This window comes from Pseudorca crassidens, chromosome 11 (assembly GCF_039906515.1).
Source record: "Pseudorca crassidens isolate mPseCra1 chromosome 11, mPseCra1.hap1, whole genome shotgun sequence".
Taxonomy (NCBI): Eukaryota; Metazoa; Chordata; class Mammalia; order Artiodactyla; family Delphinidae; genus Pseudorca; species Pseudorca crassidens.
In genome coordinates, this window is record NC_090306.1 from 9,613,800 (window position 1) to 9,631,008 (window position 17,209).

Below are 17,209 nucleotides of genomic sequence, written 5' to 3' on the forward strand. Positions count from 1 at the left end.
CTGAGTAGAGATGATTACTTCGGGATCTTACATTTTCACTAGCCCTCAAATGCCCTGATGATCTAGACACTAAAAGTTAAATCCCTACCTAAACCTCAGAGGAAGACAATACAAACGCTCAGTGTCTTCCCACCAGATTATTTAGAAACTAACAAGATCTGAATTATTTTGTAACGGAGGGCTTGGGTCTGAAGCAGGAAGCAAGTGCTGCACGTGTGGACAGAGCTGTCTTCATCCGGAGCCTGCCGGCACCTGTGTCAGCAGCATCCCCGCCCACCCTGCCTGTTTCCTCCACCCCCAGCCTTGGGTGAGCACAAACCCCAGCCCGAGGACCTTCCAAGAGAAAGAAGAAAAGGCAGAGAGGAGACCTAAACGACGGCCGGCCTCTTAGCTCTGCTCCCAGTGACTCTATTGGCTAATTTTTAAAAAAGGATTTCCCGCACAATTTGAATAGCAAAATAAATAGTAATGGATTATAACCCACAGAATAAAATAAATAACCATGAGGGCCAAAAAAAAAAAAAAAAAGAAATTTCTCACAAAATACTTGCTCTATGATGAAAGTTGGAGAGGATGATGTTTCTATTTGCTATTTTTTTTTTCTTTTTTAATACGTTGTTCTGTCATCTTCTCCCTCCATCAACTCTGGCGTGACACCGGTCGGGTGCCGGCATGCCGCATGCAGCAGGGAACACCTTCCTACCAAAGCCTCACTTTCCCTCTCTGAAAAATACCAAAGTCTGTATTGGTTTAAGTTAAATTAACTTAGATGTCTAAACCAATGCAGGGCACTGTGGGAAAAACAGAAGAGATGGCAGGTCCCTGATGTTAAATGGTTGAGTAAATAGTTTTAAAAAATGACATTTGGACAAACACAAAATGATAATGTGCTGGCAGATGTACAGCAGCTCAGAGAGGAAGGCTTCCCGGCGTTCTGAAGGAAAACAGGGACATGAACTGCAAGAGAGAAGAGGGAAGAAAACTGCAGGTGAAGGCAATGCAGGAGCAAAGGCAGAGGGAGGGGCCGTGCACAGCTTTTCCCGGCCAGAGCACAGACTGCCTCGGCGAGTAACGGATAAGCTGGTGAAGTAGGAAGGGCCGCTGCTGACACACCTGGACGTCTACAGCCGTCGAAGCCACCGCGAGCTTCAGGAGCAGAACAGGAGAACATCACAGAGGAATGTCTCTCTAGGAGCCTTGTAGGGATTGAAAGGAGAAAACAGGAGAAAGGAGACTAACCAGTTATCACCTTTACGGTTCTAGTGATCTGAGGATGGGCTCTGCCTAGGAGGGTGACTGTAAAATCTGACAGGAAAAGAAAGATCCAAGAGGCTGGGAGGGTCAAAATCCAAGGCAGCACGCCGGGCACAAAACACCTTCATGAAATAGCGTACTTCCTGACTGAAAGTGCCCATGCAAAGGGCTGCTGAGACTTCATTATTAAATTATTCCACCATGAGGACATCATCTGAAAATATCTCAATACCCATTCTGTCCTTGCTTCAGATGAACCGATATCAAGCAGAATGAGCAACATGTACAAGTTCAAGTTTTACTAGTCAGGGCCTGTTGAGAAACCAAAAGAATTAGACATAGTAGAAGGTCAAAATTATGTAAAGCAGAATGTAAGCAGAGGTGAAGTCCGATGTTGGCATTATGGGTGACTTGCTTCTATATACTGAATATTTTTCAGTAATTTCCCAATTTTCCATTATATATGAGTGTATATGTATATAAAACTTTTGCAACAGAAAATTAAAACTATATAGTTTTAATCAGTCATAACTCATGTCATTCTCATGCTGTTCAGAGAAGGAAAGAAGATTTGGAAGTCGAGGTACTGGGGCCTATTCTCTGCATTAGCTAAGTAAAAATTATTTTGTAGGAATCATTAACCAAAATAAGTTTTAATACAGAATCATGGGATTTATCCAACAGTGACTCAGTAGTCTGAAAAAATTAAAGAGATTTTTAAAATGTAATTACACATCCCTGTGACAACCGTGCTCCAAGGCACATGGCCTGCAAATGCATTCCAGACAAAGCAATGTAAGTATATACGGCTTAGTACAGGGCAATGTTCCTTTTCCAAATGTAACCTTCAGTATCAAAGACCATATATTCAAAATTAAAATTAAAAGCAAAATGATTACAAATACAGTATGCCTGCCACAAGTGAACTTAGTGTAAAGCGGACCACAGGCCTGTCTATTAAGTAACTCACTGACTTAAAAACCACAATATCCAATTTCACCATCTCATCTAAAATGTAGTCCATGGCATAGAGCCTAAGAATAATGTTCGTACAGCTCTACTGTTTCATCCTTCTGCCTAGATTCCCAAATAGGTTCAAAAGAAACCTATCACATTTGCTATCAACACACGTAAGCATCACAGAGCACTAAGTACAGTGCAGCCAATGTTTAGTTTTTTCTCCTGCAAATAGTGTTTGTTTTTCTGAATTCTAGGATTGTGGACTTTAATCTGTAAAACTATAGGAAGAAAAATGAAATGGGTTAGTAGAATAGACATGTGTTCATTTACTGAGTGCCTACTATATTCAATTCCCTAGAGAGCAACTTCCCACTTCTGTTTAATCACAAGAATTACTTAGGAACTTGATAAAAAAATAATCACCCAGGCCCCACCCCTGAAGATCCATTCTTAGGGTATGGAGTGGAGACTGTGAATTTGTATTTTTGACAAATGCTCCAGAAGTTTCTTAGGGTCATTTTTAAGTACATCTTTAAGTTTGAAAAACAATGCCCTCAAGACACATTTGGGGGACTTCCCTGGTGGTACAGTGGTTAAGAATCCGACTGCCAATGCAGGGGACACGAGTTTGAGCCCTGGGCTGGGAAGATCCCACATGCCGCGGAGCAACTAAGCCCGCGAGCCACAACAACTGAAGCCCAACTGCCACAACTACTGAAGCCCGCGCACCTAGAGCCCGTGCTCCGCAACAAGAGAAGCCACCGCAATGAGAAGCCCGTGCACCGCAGCAGAGTAGCCCCCGCTTGCTGCAACGAGAAAGCCCGCGCGCAGCAACGAGGACCCAACGCAGCCAAAAATAAATAAATAAATAAATTTATTTTTTTAAAAAAAAAGACACGACGGGGTCTCTCAATGTTCACATTCAATGAGTTGTCAAGACCTACTGATCTTCAGTCTCTCTCACCTGGAGGACAGAAAGGTGTGAAAGCTGTGTTTGAACTGAACATAATGGCAACAGGAACTGCCAGTAATGGAGGAATGGGCAGTCAGCCAGAGACCATCCGACTCTCACAGCTGAAGCAGGACGTCCATTTAGTCTAGTGCCTGCCTTCTGGTAGGTTAATAATATCCATTTACAAAATGCGAAGTATTTGCCCAAAGTCACACAATTCGTCAGTGGTGGAACAGAGACTAGAGTTTCTATGAACAGGGCTTTCCATAACCCTACAGAGCTTAACCAAACATTTTGCAAATTTTAATAGGCTCCTGAAAGGCACAGAAAGCAACAGATTTCAAAAGATGAAAAATAACACACCCTTTTAAACGCCTGATGCGTGTGGCTGTGAAGAGGAGGGGCCTCATCAAAAGGCCAGCCCGCCACGCGGTTACAAATAGCCACGAACAAAGCAGAGGACCAAGCGGTGAGGCGACAAGCCTTCACAGAACACTCACGAAGACTGCGGAACCCTGGGAGCAGAAGCGGGTCTGCTTCACTGAGTCGCTGTGAGAACACAGTGAGTATGTGGAAGAGCGGTACTTTGTAAACTGGAACATTGACTAAAAAGCTAATAACACAGGATGAATGGGGAAGTATTTTGGCTAATACAGTAGTTCTGAACCTTGCCTGCATATGAAGTCACCCGGGGAGCTCTTAAATATCCTGAAGTACCTCAGACCGACAAATCAGAATCCCTGGGGAGTGGGCCCCAGGCATCAGTATTTTTTACCCAAACAGGTACAGGTGGATTCTTTACCTCCTCCCAAGGGTCACAAAAGACAGGCCACTTGCAAGGCAGAGTTTAAACGGGAGCAAAGGAGACATCTGGTGATGCACACGGTGCCGTAACTCGTCTGCCCTATTTCTTGAGATATGTGTGTTATAACATCTGCTGGAAGCCTGGGGTTCTGGATATATTATCAGGTAATGGAGCAAGTTCTCAGTGTCGCAGTTTCTCTAATTCCAATAATAATAAAGGAGCACAATTCACTTATGACACCCAACAGAAGGCCACAAGGATATGCTGGGGCACAGAACCCCACTGTGGCTTAATCAAACAGCTTATGGTTGAAGCAACCCAGTTTCCAATCTGTTTTCACTGTTTTTTAGAGGTAGATGTCTTTAAAAAAAGGCTTTTAAAGGCTGGGAGGAGACAAGGTAGAGCTCAGTTTTCACCTTTGTACAAACAAATGCAAGTTAAATATCTGCGCCCAGGAATTTCCCATTACTAATGGCAAATCACCACGACAAGGGCAGACAATCTTTTGTAATTCCTCTCTCTAGTCCAATCCTGTAAAACTTCATTTAATAAGCTGATGACAGAAACCAAGATTTGCGCCTCCAGCCAAACAAATCTATATTATATTAAACAAAGGATATCCCCACCCTTCTCAAGGTTCTGCCAGCAATTTCTTAAAAAAAAACGTGGCATTCAACCAAAGTCAGGAGTTTTTATTCATAATACACCTTATTAACATACAGTAGAAGAAACTAGACTGGGAAGCGTTCACAGGCTGTCTCCTTCGAACAGTGGGTCTCCCCGTGGCTCATTCACTGAACAACCGCTTTTGAACATCCTGTCTGTGCAAGCCTCTTTGCTCAAGTACCTCGGGAAGACACAATTTAAGACAATACCATAGAAATAAAATCTGTACCCAGGCCATCTGCCAGGCTCAGCAGGACGGGAGGTCTCCAAGAGTAAGAGAAGGGAGGACTTCCAGGGGTGGCGTCTGGAGGTCGGCGAGGGGGCAGCGATGAATCTCACCAGCACATGTGTCCCTCTGGATGTTCTCCTACCCCAGCTCCGAGGATGCCACACAACCTGTATTCACAAACAACCTCTGGCCAAGGGAAGTCCAGAGGAAGCGGGGACGTCACCAGCCAGCAAAACCTACCAATTCTGGAGGCAACCTCTGTGCATCTGGTCCTTGAAGGGTGGCTGTTTCCTGCCAGGCAACACCTAACACAGACCCGTCTTCAGGAGGCAGACAGGCTGCTGGCTGTCACTGTGGCACTGACCTAGCAGAGGGGAAGGCGGGGAGGGGGAAGGAGGTTCATCTTCCTTCAGACCCCAGGTACGCACAGTACCCTCCCCCAACACAAATACAAACACAAAAAAGAGAAGAAAGAAAGGCAGGTACCCGCTTTACAACTCTGACAGTTATCTGACAAGATTACACTGACTTAACTTCTGCCCAGCAGCACCTCTTGCAAAAGGTAATCAGGAAGAATACAAAGGAGGAACTCGTTAAAATTAGTCCATTTTATTGGAAGGCCCAGTAAGGCAGGCAAAAGGCATAAGTTCTCAGGAGCCAGGCCATCTAAATAGCTGTAGACAGTAGAAGTCAGCTGTCTAGACCCACGGTCCTCAGGCTTTTTAGTCTACACACCACTTGAGAACGACAAAACTGCCTGGTCCACGTCTCCCTGACAATTGTTTCTCTGACTACAGTCATCCCTCAGTAACCACAAGGATAGATTACAGGAGCCCGCATGGACACCAAAAGCCTAGGATGCTCAAGTCCCTTAAATAAGATGACGTAGCACAGTGAATACAGTCAGCCCGCCACGTCTGTGGGTTTTGCACGTAGAAACTGTACTCGTGATCCATTACAAACCCTAGAGGAAACAATGTCCAAGGAAGTTCTGTAGAGCACTATAGTGAGATATGAAGCCTAGATCAGAATTTAGATATGAGAGTACTAAAAACATGTACACAAAAACCTGTACAAGAATGTTCATAGCAGCATTATTTATAATGGCCCCGAAGTGCCTCAACTGATGAATGGATATGCAAAATGTGTCTATATCCAGACAACAGAATATTACTCAGCCATTAAAGGGAACGGATTTGATACCAGCGACAACACGGATAAACTCTGAAAACATTAAGCTAAGTGAAAGAAACCAGACACAAAAGGGGGGAGGAGGGAGATGGGGAGTGACTGCTAATGTGTAAAAGGATTGTTTGGGGTGATGGTTCAATAGCGGTGATCGTTGCACAGTTCTGTAGATACACTAAAAGCACTGATTTGTATACTTTAAAAGGATAGATTTTATACTTGTGAGTTTTATCTCGATTTTTTTTGAAGTATAAATTTTATGGTAAGTGAATTATATTTCAGTAATTTTTTAAAAAAAGACAAAGAAAGGCCAAGGAACTACACCAAAGAAAAGGAAACTAGAAAGATATGTGACAAGTAAATGCAATATCTGATCCTCAACTGGATCCTGTACTAGAGGGAAACAATGCTATGAAGACTGTTGTTGGATTGACTGACAAGATGGGAATAAAAATGGTGGACTGAACAGAGGTATTAAATCCAGGCTAGGTTTACTGGGTTTAACAGCCCTACTGCGGGTAGCAGAATGTCCTTGTTCTTTGGAGACCCACTGACGTGCTTGGGGACAGAGGACCATGGTGTGTGCAAGTTATTCTCAAATGGGAAAATAAATCATGTACATATGTGAAGAGAGAGGGCAAGTGATAAAGCAAAGAGAGAAAACTATTAATAGTAGATGCTGATCTTTTTTCTCTAAGTGTAAAATTATTTCCAAACAAAAAGTTTAAAATAATTTATACATACTGTAAGATCCAAAACTTCTACTTTCAATAAATTATCCTATATAAATATACTTGCTCAAATACATTTTATGTGAAATACTGTTCACTGAAACATTGTGTAATTATAAAGTCAGAAACAATTTCAATGTCAATGAATGATAAATGGTCTAAATATATTATATTCCACATGACTCTAAAAAGAAAGATGTCTATCTATATGTAGTGATATAGAATGGTTTCCAACAATATATTCTTTCATGAAGAAAAAAAAAAAACCCACAAAACAGGGATACAGGAAGAATGGGTTTATCCCTAGCCACAAAAGCAATAAAATAAAAACTCAAGAAGCCTAGGAATGTCTTGATTTAGTCAGGAAAGAATTTAAACCTGTTCTCCATATTTATTTATGGAGCTAGTTATTTGTATCTGTAGATACAAATAATTTTCCCTCTTACAACACTGATAATATGAACTTTACTAATGAAAACAAATATAATCTTGGATGCCGTTCACTCCTATGGTTAAGTCAAAATATTTCTTTTAACAAACTTTTTAAATTCAAATATAACATATATTCCAAAAAGCACACAAATCATGAATGTACAAAGAACTTTTACTAAGTTAACCTACTCATATAACTACCATCCTGATCAAGTACTAGAAGATTCCAGAAGTTGGCCTCATATACCATCCCATCAACTAATCTCCCTCCCTAAATGTAACCACTATCCTGACTCCTTACCCATATATTAGTTTTGCTTGTATTTTTAAATAATTAATTAATTAATTAATTTTTTGGCTGCATTGGGTCTTCGTGGCTGAGCACGGGCTCTCTCCAGTTGCGGCGAGTGGGGGCCACTCTTCATTGCAGTGTGCAGGCCTCTTATTGCGGTGGCTTCTCTTGTTGCAGAGCATGGGCTCCAGGCACGCGAGCTTCAGTAGTTGTGGCTCGCAGGCTCTAGAGTGCAGGCTCAGTAGTTGTGGCGCACCGGCTTAGTTGCTCTGTGGCATGTAGGACCTTCCCAGACCAGGGCTCGAATCCGTGTCCCCTGCATTGGCAGGCAGATTCCTAACCACTGCGTCACCAGGGAAGTCCTAGTTTCCTTGTTTTTGAACTCTTTTGTGCCTGAACTGTTTTACTCAACATTATATTCGAGCCCATGTTGTTGTCAATAGCAGTAGTTTTTCCTGTTTGCTGGTCTATGGTATTTTACTGAATATACAACGATGTATTATATTTCTCCATTCTTCTATTGATGGACCTTTTGGGTTGTTTCCAGTTCAGAGCTATTATGAATTATACTACGAACATTCTTGTACACGTCTTTTGGTGAACATAAGCACACATGTTTCTGTCGGGTATACAACTAGGACTGGATTTGCTGGGTCAGAGGCACAATGAGTGTGTAGAACTCTAATACTACCACTTTTCCAAAGCGATTGTGCTAATTTACAATCTCACCATCAGTGTTTGAGAGTTCTGGGTGCTCTGCATCCTTGCTGACACTTGATATTGTCAAGTTTTTTGTTGCTGTATTTGTTTTTTAAATTTTAGCTATTCTGGTCAGTGTGCAGGGATAATTCACTCTAGTTTTATTGAGCATTATTTGATAACTACTGTGTTGAGCACCTCTAGAAGCTTTTTTTAACTTCCTGTATTTAGATCTACAATTGACCTGGAATTCTTTTGTGTGTATGATGCGAGGTAGGGGGAAAAATTAGGTTTTTTCAATATGGATAAGCAATTGATCCAGGATTATTTATTGAACACTTTTCTTTCCACATTGCTGTATGATGCCATCTTAATCATAAATTGTGTGTATATGTGTGTGTGTATAAAATATATGTATTACTTATAAATACACATACTTTTATATATTAATTGTGGGTCTGTTTCTGTTCTATTCCACTGATCTATTTGTTTATTCTACACTGCATATACAATAGTGTAAATTCCACAATTTGTTTTTCTCCAACATTATTACCTTGACTAATTGGCCATTTGTGTTTCCATATAAATTTCAGAATCAGCTTGTATAACGATTTTAGACATTGTTTATTAGATTTAGTCCTAGGTATTTGATATTTTTTGATGCTATTATACATATCATCTTTCTTAAAACTTCATTTTCTGATTACTACTGCTATAAGGAAATACAGATTTCACATACTGACCTGGTATCTAAACTTACTTTTTAAAAAATATTACTTTTAATTTATAAAAAGTAAAATTCATGTTTTTTGGTGTATAGTTCTATGAGTTTTGACCAGATGTATAATGTAACCATCACCACAACCAAGACAGAACACTTCCATCGCTCCAGAAAATTTCTTCATGCCACTCCTTTGTAATCAGCACCTTCTCCCCACCCTGAACACTGACTGACCTGTTCTCCATACCTATAGCTTTGCCCTTCTAGAATATGACTTAAATTGAATCATAGAGTGCATCGCTTTTTGACAGTGCCTTCTTTTACTCAACATACTGCCTTTAAGATTCATACCCGTTGCTGCATTTATCAATAGTTTGTAGGAATGTACCACCATTTGTATACTCATTCACCGGTTGTAGGATATTTGGGTTCTTTCTAGTTTTGGGTGATTATTCATAAAACTGAATAAATATTTGAGGACAGGTTTTTGTGTGAACATAATTTCTCATTTTTCTTAAGTAAATACCCAGGAGCAGGACTGACGAGTCATATGGTAAGTGTACGTTTATCTTCATAAGAGACTGTTGAACTGTCTTCTGCAATAGCCATACCATTTTGCACTCCCACCAGCAACATATGAAAGTTCCATTTGCTCTGCATCCTCACCAGAACTTGGTTCACATTTAGGAAGTTCCTATTTTTGTTTGCTGAGAGCTTTTTATCATGGACAGATACCAGATTTTAACAAATAGTTTGCCTGAATTACTGAGACAGTCATATGATTTTCCTACCTTTTACAGTTAATGTGGTAAATATTAACTGATTTTTTAATACTATCAAAACATTTTTATATGTACATTCCCAATTTAATTAGAAAAGCTTACTTAATGATCAAATCTTGTTACTCTAATAATAGGTTAGAAGGTACATGCATAAATGAAGTCTAATGATATTCTAAAATCCTACCACCTAGCCAAAACTGTAAGATCCCTTCGGTCACATTTCCTAGCAAGTATTTCCCCCCAAATACAAAGCAGATGAGAGGCATGATGACCAAATCACAGTCTGAGAGCCTTATGCACCCCTGTGATGTTTAATATTTGGATTCTGAATCACCCAAAAGGAAAAAGAACTCCCATTACAAATGATATTGATGTTGTAATAATAGTAACATCACATACTTTTAGAAACCAGAAACCAAAAGGTATAGAAGTTACATTTCCCATGCAACATAAGTAAATGGATGAAAAATGGAAGCGTGATAGTTTTATATATTATATAATTTATGAAATGCTACCATTTGGAGGGGAAACCTTACACCCTTTTGACATTGATGAATTCTGGGCTACTAATTACCAACCATAAGTTAGTCTTGCCTTCTCACTTTACCTGTGTTCCGGGGGTTATGTTTTTTCATAATTAAACGACTAACCTATGACTAGAGGGATGGTGACGAGGAGCCCCACAGGGCCTAGATAATCTTTTGCTATGAAATCATCACGTTGCCAAATGCGTTTTCAGCCCTTGAGTGCACTGTATAATCTAGATGAAGGATGACATCAGGTGGCTCTGAACATTTGGGCAGCTTTTCACGATGTAGCTCTCTGAAGTTGCCTCGGCCCCTGCACTACCCCTCCCCTGCTCACACACTGGCTATATTTAGCATTTTGGCAAAAGAAGGGACTGGCGATATTCCATCAAGACCTGACAACAGGCCAGAAGGCAACAGAGATGCCTCGGATGGCCAAGGACAAAGACACTGCTGGACTAGATAGCCTGGGTTCTATTGCGAGCACGACCAGAAACTCGCTCTTTCTGAGTCATCGTGCATATTCCTCCCCTATTCCTATGGGGTTTACTGGATTCTGCTTCTTTACCTTATTACCTCATAGAATACCGTTAGCATCAGAGCGTTTTAAGTCACAGCGCCGTATGGCGATAACGTAACTCCATATAACTAAGATGAGCTCCCTAAAGACTGGTTGTCTGTCAGACGGTATCTGTGAGATGCAAAAAATTAAAACTACCAAGTGCTTGAAAGCTAAAAGTAATTCTAAGCATGTCCTATCAGAGTCCACGGTAACCTTCAACATCAAGCACCACAATCACATTACTTTTTAAAAATTATTACCGAAATATCACTATGAAAGCCATGGACAGGGAATAAACAAATCAGTTGGGTACGATTTCTTTAAACCTAGCATTTAACACAAAAACATAGCTAGTTTTACAGAAATGAGAATTCACTGAATTTAGTTCTGTTTGTTCTGTGTGTTCAAAACAACAAATACACTCTCCAATGAACTTTGGCTTCTATTTCCCCATGACTGTGAATCGGTTTAAAAAATAACAACTGCTGTATTTCTCCAGGGCGAAGTCCAAGCCCGAGCACTCTACCACGTGTGAGGACTCCTGTGAGGTGGCAGTTAAAGAACTGACCTGTAGGCCCAGGATCTGGAGGTGACACCATACTATAAAGAGCCAAAGGAGTTAAAAGCTGGCAAACCAGGGGCTTCCCTGGTGGCGCGGTGGTTAAGAATCCGCCTGCCAACGCAGGGGACAAGAGTTCCATCCCTGGTCCGGGAAGATCCCACATGCCGCAGAGCAGGAATCCCGTGCGCCACAACTACTGAGCCTGCGCTCTAGAGCTGCAAGCCACAAATACTGAGCCTGCGTGCCACAACTACTGAAGCCCATGCTCCTAGAGCCCATGCTCTGCATCAAGAGAGGCCACGCGACGAGAAGCCCGTGTACCGCAACGAAGTGTAGCTCCCGCTCACGGCAGCTAGAGAAAGCCCACGCACAGCAACGAAGACCCAATGCAGCCAAAAATAAATAAATGCATTTAAAAATTAGTAAAATAACATAAAGTAAAAAGTTAGCAAACCAAAGATCCAATAGGACCTCGGTGGAGTGCTTCTTACTAGCCATCAACAAAGACTCCTTAGTCTAGGAGTCACATATTACCGAGGTTCCAAGGGAACTTTAGATGTTAGGGGTTAGTTGGTAAAAAGCAATACTCTCAAAACTCGGTATTTTAGATCTGGAAGACACCTCAGTTATCACCTTGTCCACCCCCCTGGTTTTATAGGTAATAAGGAGGAGGAGGGATAGGAAGAGGAGGATGAATGAGGCCTCAAATCCTCTTTGGGAGTAAAGCCCTCAATTAAACAAGCTGCACTGATAGTGGCTGAAGATGGGGGAGTTCCTCCGCAGTTACTGCAGTTCCTCTGCTCCGCTCACTGCATTTCTGTGTCCCGCACTATAGCCCACCTGATCTGTGAGCAGTTCTACTCTGCTAATTCATATTTTAACGAGAAAATGGCATCTTACAAGTCAACAACAAAAAATTAAATAACCGATCAAAAGATGGGCAAAGGACTTAGATACTTCCCCAGAGATGATACACAAATGGCCAACAAGGAGATGAAAAGATGCCCATCATTACTAATCACCAGAGAAATGCAAATCAAAACCACAACGAGGTATCACCTCACACCTCCAGAATGGCCATTATTTAAAAAAAAAAAAAAAAACGAAAATCACAAGTGTTGGCAAGGATGTGGAGAAATTAGAACCTTCGTCCACCATTGGTGGGATTGTGAATTGGTACAACTGCTGTATAAAACAGTATGGCAGTTCCTCAAAAAATTAAAAATAGAATTACCATATGACCCAGGTATTCCACTTCTGGGTATTTAGCCAATAGAATTACAAGCAGGGTCTCCAGGAGATATTTGTACATCCATTATTCACAATAGCCACCCCAATATCAACAGATGAACAAAATGTGATTAAACACACAATAATAATACAATAGTATTCAGCTTTAAAAAGGAAGGAAATCCTGCTACATGTTACAACATGGATGAACCTTGAGGACATTATACTAAGTGAACTAAGTCACAAAAAGATAAACGCCGTACGATTCCACTTATACGAGGTATTTAAAATAGTCAAATTCATAGAAACAGAACATAGAACCGTGGTTACCAGAGCTGGGGGAGGGAGAAAAGGGGATCTGTTGTTTGGCGGGTATAGAGTTTCAGATCTGCAAGATGTAAGAAGTTCTAAAGGTCTGTTTCACAACACTGTGGACATTCTTAAGAGTACTGAACTGTAGCTTGAAAATGGTTACAATGAGAAATTTTACATTGTTTTTAACCACAATTTTTTTAAAAAAGAAAAGAAAGAAAATGGTAATAGATCTCTTCCCTCTTTTTTGCTGCGTCCCTCCCAATCTTTCATACCTAAAGGGGCGAGAACTGCTCCAGGACACTGTCTTCCTTCCCCTAAACTAGCCTACGGTAGCAGCCAACAAGCACTCGGCTCCTACATGCGGCAAGCAGGGCTGCTCTGCAGTCACAGGTGAGAGGGGGGAATGGCCAGGAGAGGACTTCAGGTGGACTGACCTCCACTTCTGACTGTGACTTCACCCCTCAGCCTAGAAGAGTGGAGACTGATGTGCTGGACCCCTGGATGAAGAGCCCCTAGGGCAAAGAATAACATGTTTCCTAGTGATTTGCTTAAACCATGAAGAGCAGATAGTCAATCAAGAGGTGCTAGCAACAAGCATAAACTCCTGGCTGACCAAGGTCACAGGCTACACTTCTTTGCATCCCTTCTAATACCTCACTCTTAGACGTCACTCACTAATACCTGTTCATGCTGATGACAGTGACATGCCGATGACCACTAGCCAAAAGAATGGATCTTTGGTCCAGAAGAAAAGCCTACCAGACTCAGAAGCCCAAGTGCTCATTGTAATAAATGAACTAAGGTCATTTGTACAATAAAAATCTCTACTGATTTCACAGTAACTTTTATTAAGAACTTGTATAAAACTACTTTTTCCTGGCAAGTGGATACGAAACTGCCTAACACTTGGTACCTGGAAATCCAACCCCCCACCATATACTGTGTCACCTTAACATCATGTTAATTACATTCTATAATGAGACAGCCACTGGCAGCATCTAAGGTCCTGCCAAACAGGTCATTCGTTTGCCAGAAAAAATTGCTTGAGTTTGTCCTTCAGCTAGGACTGTATTCAAGAGAAGCAGGGGTTTTCCACTGTACATGATTTTTATTGTTGGTTATAAAACCAAGAAGCTATAAAATCAAGCTTCCTGAATATTTACATTAACAAGGCTCTTAGTCACTCACATAATGAAAAATGAAAACAACTGTTTTAATTATATAGTTAAAAGGGTTTCAGTAGAAGGAAAAGTTTCTGTTATTTGGATATTCTACAGTAATGAAATTAGACGCTGCCCCTAAGCTGTTTAAAACAGCTATTAAATATATATACACACCCCCATTTTATTGTTAAAATTACACTCCAAACTGCAGATGTCTTTTGGCCCCTTTGAATGCCAGAGTTAATAATGTTTATCTCCAGGATCTCCCAATACTGATAAAACACAATAAACTGCATTGGGATCCTTCTATAAGATTTTTGTTGGATAGAAGACTAATCCTTTTTAGGTTAACATTTCAACAGCCTCCTTTATAAGCAGTGTAATTGCTTGGTAATTTGTTAGAATTGGGAATATGATTTTCAACTCACTGTATATCCGGATTCATATAATCTTGACAGGATTCTGTGGGAGGAGCCAGATCACCGCTCTCTCTGAAACACAAGTAGAATCCCATTTCAAGTCATTTGAAACATCAAAGGTTCTGCCTCATTCGAGTCAAGTTCAGTTGTTACAACGCATGAAGGGTATCACTCTCCTTTAGCTGTCCTCTAATTTTATCTAAGGCAAATATGCAGTGCAAACACTATTAACAAGTAAGAACAAATGCTCCATAAACAAAAGGCGGTGTTCTACCAGGTTTTGTTTTTTTTTTTTTTCTTTTCTACCAGGTTTTAACCTACAGTGCTTCAAATGCTTCCTCTGCTGGGTCAGATGGCATTTTCTTAGAACACAGTACTGAGGCTATTTTGATTACAGACTGTACATGTATATGTATATGTTCCCCTATTAAAATAAAAATGCTATTAGCTTTCCACTTTCAATGGAAATCTGGGGCATAAATAATATCATATTACGTAACTGCCAAAAAGCCAAAACCTAATTTTAAGCTTCAACCTTCTATACCATCAAGATCTTTATTAGAGACACTGCCCAGCTATCAAGATGACTATAAAACACCAAACCCTTCTATATCCTCTCTCTAATCCTGTCCACTTTTTTTTCTTTTTTCTTTTGGCCACACCGTGTGGCTTGTGGGATCTTAGTTCCCCAACCAGGGATCAATCCTGGGCCCCCAGCAGTGGAAGTCCAGAGTCCTAACCACTGGACCTCCAGGGAATTCCCCTGTCCACTTTTTTTGATTAAAAAGATAGAAATGTGAAATGATCTCAAAAGACAGGAACAAAAGAAGAGATAAGAATGTTTAAACCGGAAGCTACCTCAGAGATTATCTAATACAATATTCTTATCTCACAGTTGAGGAAGTTGAGACCTAATTGTCTCTAAATTAGCTCTACGACTAACTGGGATTCAGGTCTGTGTAACCTTCCACTAAAATAAGAAAGAAAAGGGAACGTGTAAGAAAGAAGGAAACACATAAAATAGTCTCCGAACTAAAGGAAAGTTGATGTATTGAGCTACTGAATACTCTGTGCTTTCCTTTCTGCATATTTGTGACAGACACACAGCCAGCCACCCAAGAGACATTTCCTCCCCTCTAATGGCTGAGTCCCAGTTTTTCCTGGGCAGCAAGCAATGTGTCTAAGCCTAAGAAATGATACACGATGTGCGTTACACCAAACCTGGTACCCATTCCCCTTGTACCTACACTCATTTGCCCAGTATCTCCTGTGAGGGGAGGCAGTCTTGTGTGAAACAGTTCAAGCAAAAGAGACTTCAGCAAAAACTGGATGGAAGCTTCTGGGAAAGATTTTGTTCTCTGTCAGGCAAGCAGAGGAATAGGGACTGCTTGCTCTACTTCCTCCTTCTTGCCTTGAAAGGGGATGTGATGCCTAGAGCTGAGGCAGCCATTTTGTGACCTGGTGGCAGTAAGGGAACATGCAAAAGACGGCAGAGAACCTGGGGCCCTGAGGACACTGCTGAGCAGCTGGACCTCCTGAGACCACTTACCTCTGAACTTCTGTGAACTGCATAATAATAAATAGCTTATGGTTTAAGCTTCTGCCCATGGCTTTCTGTTAACTACAGCTGAAAGCAGTACTGAATTTAAAAAGATACTTTGTGTGCCCCATGATTCTCTTGCCCAAGCACTCCCATTACAAATGTATACTGTACTTATACATATGCAACTAAAAAGTGACAAGATTATATGTCTCCTGCATAGTTAACAGAGACCAGTTTAATTACTTTATAGCCACAGTACCTCAACTATATGACCCTATTAAAATAAACGTCACCAGTAGATAAAACATAAGGGAAAAAAACATGACTCAGAATCATGTTTGCTCTTGATTACTGACTTTGATCCTTCCTTCTGCTATCTCAAATCCTTTCTGGAAACGAGTACCACATCAAAAACAAACTGATGAATGATACCTATCTGAACTAAATTCTTCTGTCTCCTTTAATCATAATTGCCTGTTAGTAAAAAATTAAATATTAAAATTTCATTCTTGAATTTGCAGCCCCAAACCTGGCCCAGTCAACATTTTCACATACTGATGCCTGTAACCGCAGCTAGAGACTTACCAGCAGTACACCAAATTCATGGCACTGCTGTTTTCTCCTGCACAGGGTATAATAATAGAATTTGAATACTGGTAAGACATTCGAAGTCAGACTACCCAGTACAGTTATTTCAATAGTTATTTTAACTGTATTTTGATGGAAATCTTTCAAATATATGTTCATCTCCATGACTCCAGCTGCATCCACCTCTGTATGTCCCTGGACCCCGTTCTCCCTGTGTTCACCCCACAGTCTTCCTCTGCCCCCCATCATTCACCTCCATCTCTGCCCACAGCCCAGTTCTGCCTGCAGCGCCGCCTGTGATCACTAATGTCTACTCCATTCACAGCCTCCCTGGTTGGAAGAAACGGACAATGGCCGTGAACATCTGTTTTCCTCTCAGGTGTGCTAGCATGTCTCCCCTGCTGTCACTCAAGGAAAAAAATGGCTGAGTACCCTGATTTTGAGCATAGATACAAATGAGTATGAACGTATATATGTAGACTCAGTGCTTTTTTAGCTTAAAAAAAAATACAGAGAGAACAAATGCTCATTTTTTGTTAAGTCGTAAAGCGCTTTTTACCAACCCCACCCTCTGTCTACCCTTTACCCA

The 17,209-nt window shown here is 40.9% G+C and overlaps 1 protein-coding gene across 7 annotated transcripts in view; it reads right to left on the reverse strand.

Moving 5' to 3' along the window:
* DUSP16 (dual specificity phosphatase 16) overlaps nucleotides 1-17,209 on the reverse strand; it is a 177,392-nt gene that overhangs the window by 58,622 nt on the left and 101,561 nt on the right. For 4 of the 7 annotated variants that reach the window (XM_067695715.1, XM_067695717.1, XM_067695720.1 and 1 more), the window contains one exon: nucleotides 14,499-14,561. The exons of the other annotated variants lie outside the window; for them this stretch is intronic. The gene's annotated coding sequence lies outside the window, so the exon portion shown is untranslated. The remainder of the gene's footprint in view (nucleotides 1-14,498; nucleotides 14,562-17,209) is intronic. 7 annotated transcript variants of the gene reach the window in all.